The sequence below is a fragment of the Heterocephalus glaber genome, unplaced genomic scaffold (assembly GCF_053883595.1).
Source record: "Heterocephalus glaber isolate CG9 unplaced genomic scaffold, H.glaber_assembly_v1.0 deba00001613, whole genome shotgun sequence".
Lineage (NCBI taxonomy): Eukaryota > Metazoa > Chordata > Mammalia > Rodentia > Bathyergidae > Heterocephalus > Heterocephalus glaber.
The window spans coordinates 34,172,137-34,178,029 of record NW_028258384.1 but is presented as its reverse complement, the minus strand read 5'-3'; the positions used below and the strand labels follow the sequence as shown (position 1 = coordinate 34,178,029).

Sequence of the window (5,893 nt, the reverse complement as noted above, 5' to 3'; positions counted from 1 at the left end):
GAGTACTATGTGATGAAACAAAAATGGAAATGTACTCATACTAATGTTACAAGAGTGTCTCTTATATTCAGGGATTCTTCCTGCAGATATTCCCAAGCCCCTCAGTCAGTTTTGACAACATATTTTTTCTTGGTGGTACTGGGGATTGAATCCAGGGCTTTGGGATTAAGCTACATCCCCAGGCCTTTTTGAATTATTTTTATTTTTAAGACAAGGTCTCTCTAAATTACTAAGTTGCCCAAGGTAGGCTCAAGCCTGTGGTCCTCCTGCCTCAGCCTCCCAGAATGCTGGGATTACAGGGGTGTGCCATCATGCCTGGCTTGGCAATGTGTTTTGAGAACTAAAACTGTGAGTAAAAGTGGTACATATCATTTCTAGGCAGAAGCTTAAAGAGCCAACACATACTCTACCATTCTGTTGTTTCTTCTGTAGTGGTTATACTGTCAGCCTGGGCCTCAGAAGAATAATAATCATGACATGGAAAGAGCTCCAAGGTAGTTAGCAATAAAAATGTAGTAGGATGAAAAGCCCTTAGTGAATTTAAACTACTAAAGTTTTGGAGATTACTTCTTACTACAACATAATCTGGCCTATGCTGTGCACCAATAGAAAAAGTAAAATGTTGCAAACTATATTAAGAGTGCAGAGAGTAGTACAAATGGGGATGGTGAGTAAACTAAATTTTCATTTAGGAAGGCAGGAAGTCAATAGATAATGTTTTAAATGAAAATAAATGAGCATTTTCTTTTTACTCTGAGTTTCTCACATAAGAGAAATTATGTGATATTTAAGCTTATGTATCTCATTTATTTCATTTAACATTATGATCTCAAGGTGCATCCATTTTCCTACAAATGACTCGTTTATCTTTCTTTATGGCAGAGTAGTACTCCATGGTGTGTAAGTACCACATTTTCTTTATTCAACTTTTTTTTTTTTTTTAGTACCAGGGATCGAACTCGGGTCCTTGTGCTTGCACAGCAGGCGGCGAAACCACTGAGCTAAATCCCCAGCCCCTCTTTATTCAACTTTTGATGGACATATGGGCCACTTCCAAGATTTAGATATTATGAAAACTTGGAAACAGCCCAATTGCCCATCAACTGGAGACTGGATAAAGAAAATGTGGTTTTGTTTGATAAAATGGAGCACTACTCAGCCATAAAGAATGAGAAATTAGAAACATTTATAGCTAAATGGATGCACATTGAGGTGACACTCTTAAGTGAAATAAATAGGACACACATGTGTAAATCCCAAATAGTTTCTCTAGTGTGAGAAACTGAAAGTGTAAATAAGGACTAAAAGGTATAATAGATAATGTGAAATAGGAAGAAAAGGGGCAAAGGGGAAGGGGAAATGGGAAGGGCAGGGGAAAAGAAAGAGGAATGGAATTAACATGAGAAAAAATGGAAACAAAGTCTTTGTAAATAGGGAGGGATAGAGGAGTTGAAGGGAGGACAGGGGAATGGGGAAAAAGTAAGAACCAAGATGGATTATGTAAAGGCGCAAATTTCCAATGATGAATGTTATTATATTGTATACCTAAAATGTACCGATATAATTAATTTTTTTAAAGATTTAGCTATTGTGAATTATGCTGTTATCAACATAGGAAGTAGGGAGATAGATCATTTTCAAAGGGGAAGGGGATCAAGAGATTGAGGGAGAGGAAGGAAGGAAAGGGCTAAGGGATGATAAAAAGGAATTGGGATGTGTTATGTACACATACCAACTCCACACAAGGAATGTGAATATTATTTACTGCAAACATGTACAAAAAAAAGGAAGGAGATCAAAGGATTGGGAGGAAAGGGAAAGAAGAGAAGGTAAAAGGGATGAAAAAAGAAATTAAGATGTGTTATGACATGTACCAACTTCCCACAAGGAATGTAAATATTATGTACCACACATATGTACTAATAAACTAAAATAGAAAAGAAAATAAATATGCAGTCATGTTGCTTAGAAAGTTATGAAACTATTAAGAAACAAACAAAAATCTGCTAAAAACTTGTGTAAGGAACAAGCCTAGGTTAGAAAGGGGTAAGACAAGAAGATTTATGCTTTCATCATAAACTCTTCCAGACTTCTTTTCCTGGTACTAGGGATTGAATCTATGGAGTGCTGAGCTACATTCCCAGCCCTTTTATTATTTTTATTTTGAGCCAGGCCATCACTAAGTTGCCTTGTTAGGTGGCCTGAAACTTGCTATCTTCTTGCCTCAGCTTCCTGAGTAGATAAAATTATAAACATGCACCACCACGCCTGGCTCTTCCAGATTTTTTTCTATGGTTTAAAATAAAGCTCTTGTACTCCTTTGATAATTTTTGAAAATTTCCTTTCATTTGACTTTAGTTTACACAGCCTCTAAAAAATGATCACCGTGGGTTCTGGGAACATGGTCATAGAATCCAACTGAAATCTCCCTCAAAGGGAAATTGTGCTTTGGAGGATTCAGACCTTATATACCTAATTCATTCCTGAAAAACACTTCTCTTTCACCACCTAATGGCCAAACTGGTAATTTGACAACCAACTTCAAAATTAAGATGAGAATAAAAAGATTTTATTTTGTATCATTTAATAACTTTTCAGAGAGAAAAATATATCAAAATTATTTCTGCTTAGCAAGTAAAGCTATACATTGGATTATTTGCAGACCTAGTGTTGTTATTTAATAGGCTTTTCAAAACATTTGAGCTGCAAAGTTTTCTCAAGTGGATTCTTTGCTATTGTTGGCTGAAACTTTTTTTCAAAGCCTCTTCTACCAATGTTATGGTTTATATCTAGATGGCCCCCCAAAGCCTCATGCTGTCATGGGAGGTGAAGCCTAGACTGAGGAGGTGGGTCACTGCGGGGATGGCCTGGAAGGGTCTATCTCCCTCCTCCCTTGATCACTTTCTCTGCTTCACTGTCATCCATAAGTAAGCCTCCTCTGCCATTCCACCCTGCTTTGGAGCCAACAGACGATAGACTGATACCTCTACAAACTGTGAGCCAAAATAAACCTTTCCTCCCTACAGTTGGGTGTGTTGGGTATTGTGTCTCAGTAACGATAAAGTAATTGAGAAAGTCAGTATCAAATTCTTCATGAAATTCATCTCTTACTTGGCCTCATGGCCCCAGTCATACTGTGTACTCTCTAAAAACCTAGCCCCCAATCTGTGCAAATGATAAGATCATCCAGGCAGGTCCTATTTAAGAACTGCATAGTATTTTCAGCATCAGCTCTGCTATGATATTCTGTGAAATAGAAACCACATGCCAATGTCTTTATATTCTATCCAAGCCAGTAAGTAAATTCTTTTTTTAAAAATTAGTAGTATATTTTGTGATACATAGTGAGTATGTTCATTGTGGATATTTGGCACATGTGCCTGACACATCTTAATTCCTTTTTATATCTCCTTCTGCTACCCCTCTTCTCTCCTTCCTCCATCTCTTGGTCCTCTTCCCATTTGCAAAAGATCTATCTGCCTATTTCCTCTTATCTGTCTTTCATTTTGTTCTTTACTTTTTTATGCTTTGTATTTCTCATATGAGATAAACCATATGGTATTGAAGCTTATGTGTCTGATTTATTTCACTTAACATTATGTTTTCAAGGTGCATCCCTTTTCCTACAAATGACTCAAATCTATCCATCTTTATAGCAGAGTGCTATTCTATTGTGTATAACTATCACATTTTCTTTACCCATTCGTCTGGTGGTGGACATGTAGAGGGCTTCCAAGATTTAGCTATTAAGAATTGTGCTGCTATAAACATCAATATGCTATAATATAATGTCTTTAACTCTTTTGAGAAGATACCTAGTAAAAAAATAACTAGGTTAAATGGAATTAAATTTTTTTTATACTGGGGATTGAACTCGGGACCTTGCACTTTTAAGGCAGGCAGTAGAACCACTGAGCTAAATCCCAGGCCCCTGGAATTGAATTTTTTGATACCACTTCATCTGCTAAAGAGCTTATATATTTGCTCCTCAGTTGTATAAAAGGAAAGATTCCCCACATACAATATGAAGCTTCCTCTCAGAAATTTTTCACTCTTATGACTATCACAATGGAACTGCTGGTCCTGGTACTCACTCAGCTCCAGAAAGGAATCACTACTCAAAATTCTCAAGTCGTTGGATATGGTACTAAGTGTGGAGTGTACAAACAGCAGTTCTCAGTCCAACTTGGTAGCAGTGCCACAACCAGTGAAACTCTAAGTTTGAAATTAAAAAGGAAATTATCAGGAGGGAGACACAGATACAAACTTGTGGATATTTAAAACATCTGTGTACAGATGTAAGAACAGCTCAGCTCTTGAACTGAGGATCATATCAAGGCAAAGTGAAAAGAACAGTTGCAGGCCCAAGAACATGATCACAAAATCCAACTTTTAAAGTCTTCCTGAAAGAGTCTGTCTGTCCTTGATTGACTTAGATTTTATAAACTTAACCTGTCACCAAAGAACACTTTAATAATAGTATACTTTTGGAAAATATGACATACAACAATTAAGTAGATCAAAATCTCATGGAAAATGGGCACTACCATCCCTCATCAAGGACTAGATATCAGATAAATCACATATATAAGTATCAAAGTACAAATACTGGGCTAAGGATGCAGCTCATTGGTAGTGTTTGCATAGCATACGTGATGCCCTGGATTCAATCCCCAGTACTGGGGGGAAAAGGCACAAATGTTGTTAGGACATATTCTGATAATTTGCAATTCAAATCTATTAGATGGGAATCAATATATTATATTGTCAACCTTCTGCATCGAGGCCGGAAGTGACGTAAAACCTGCACCGCCAGTGCCCGCTGTAGGTACCGCTGGACCTGTTTCTGTTGCTCTGCACAAGGCGGGCTTTCTTTGCATGGTTGCAACAGAGGGATCATGACGGGGAAGAAATCTTCCCGGGAGAAGCGGCGCAAACGTAGCGGTCAGGAGGCAGCCGCTTCGCTCGCGGCCCCGGATCTCGTACCCGCCCTCGCCAGCACCGGTAGTGGAAGTACCAACGGCTGCCGGAGCGCCAGCGGCTGCGGGAGTGTGAGCTGCTGCGGGAACGCCAGCTTCAGAGACGGTGTCACGGGCGCTGGGAGCAACGTGGAGCGCTGCGAGCGCTGGAAGCGCAGGAGCACCGACTCTTCTTCCAGTGTCTCGGGCTCTCTGCAGCAGGAAACCAAGTATCTTTTGTCAACTTTGGAAAAAGAATTATTCTTGCCAGAGCACAGTGATCTTGAAGAAGGTGTACTGGACCTGACTGTGTCATTAAAACCAGTTAGTTTCTATATATCAGACAAAAAAGAAATGCTCCAACAGTGCTTCTGTATCATAGGAGAGAAGAAGTTACAGACGATGCTTCCTGATGTGTTAAAGAACTGTTCAATAGAAGAGATTAAAAAACTATGCCAGGAACAGTTAGAGCTCCTGTCTGAAAAAAAAATATTGAAGATTCTTGAGGGTGACAATGGTATGGACTCTGAAATGGAAGAGGAGGCAGATGATGGGTCTAAGATGGGATCTGATTTAGTCAGTCAACAAGACACCTGTATAGATTCTGCTTCATCCTTGAGAGACAACAAGCAACCTGAAGGTTTGGAGTTAAAACAAGGCAAAGGGGAAGATAGTGATGTACTCAGTATAAATGCAGATGTTTATGACAGCAACATAGAAGGCCCATGCAATGAAGAAGCAGCTGCTCCTGAGGCCCCAGAAAGCACAGTCCAAAGTGAAGCTGGTCAGACAGATGACCTGGAGAAAGACATTGAAAAAAGTGTAAATGAAATTCTGGGACTGGCAGAGTCTCGCCCAAAGGAACCCAAAGCAGCCACCCTGACTGTTCCTCCACCAGAAGATGTTCAACCTTCTGCACACCAACTGGAGCTGCT

The 5,893-nt window shown here is 39.3% G+C and overlaps 1 pseudogene; it reads left to right on the top strand.

The window, feature by feature from the left end:
* Nucleotides 1-4,819: 4,819 nt before the first annotated feature.
* Nucleotides 4,820-5,632, top strand: LOC147822548 (caspase activity and apoptosis inhibitor 1-like; annotated as a pseudogene).
* Nucleotides 5,633-5,893: the final 261 nt, after the last annotated feature.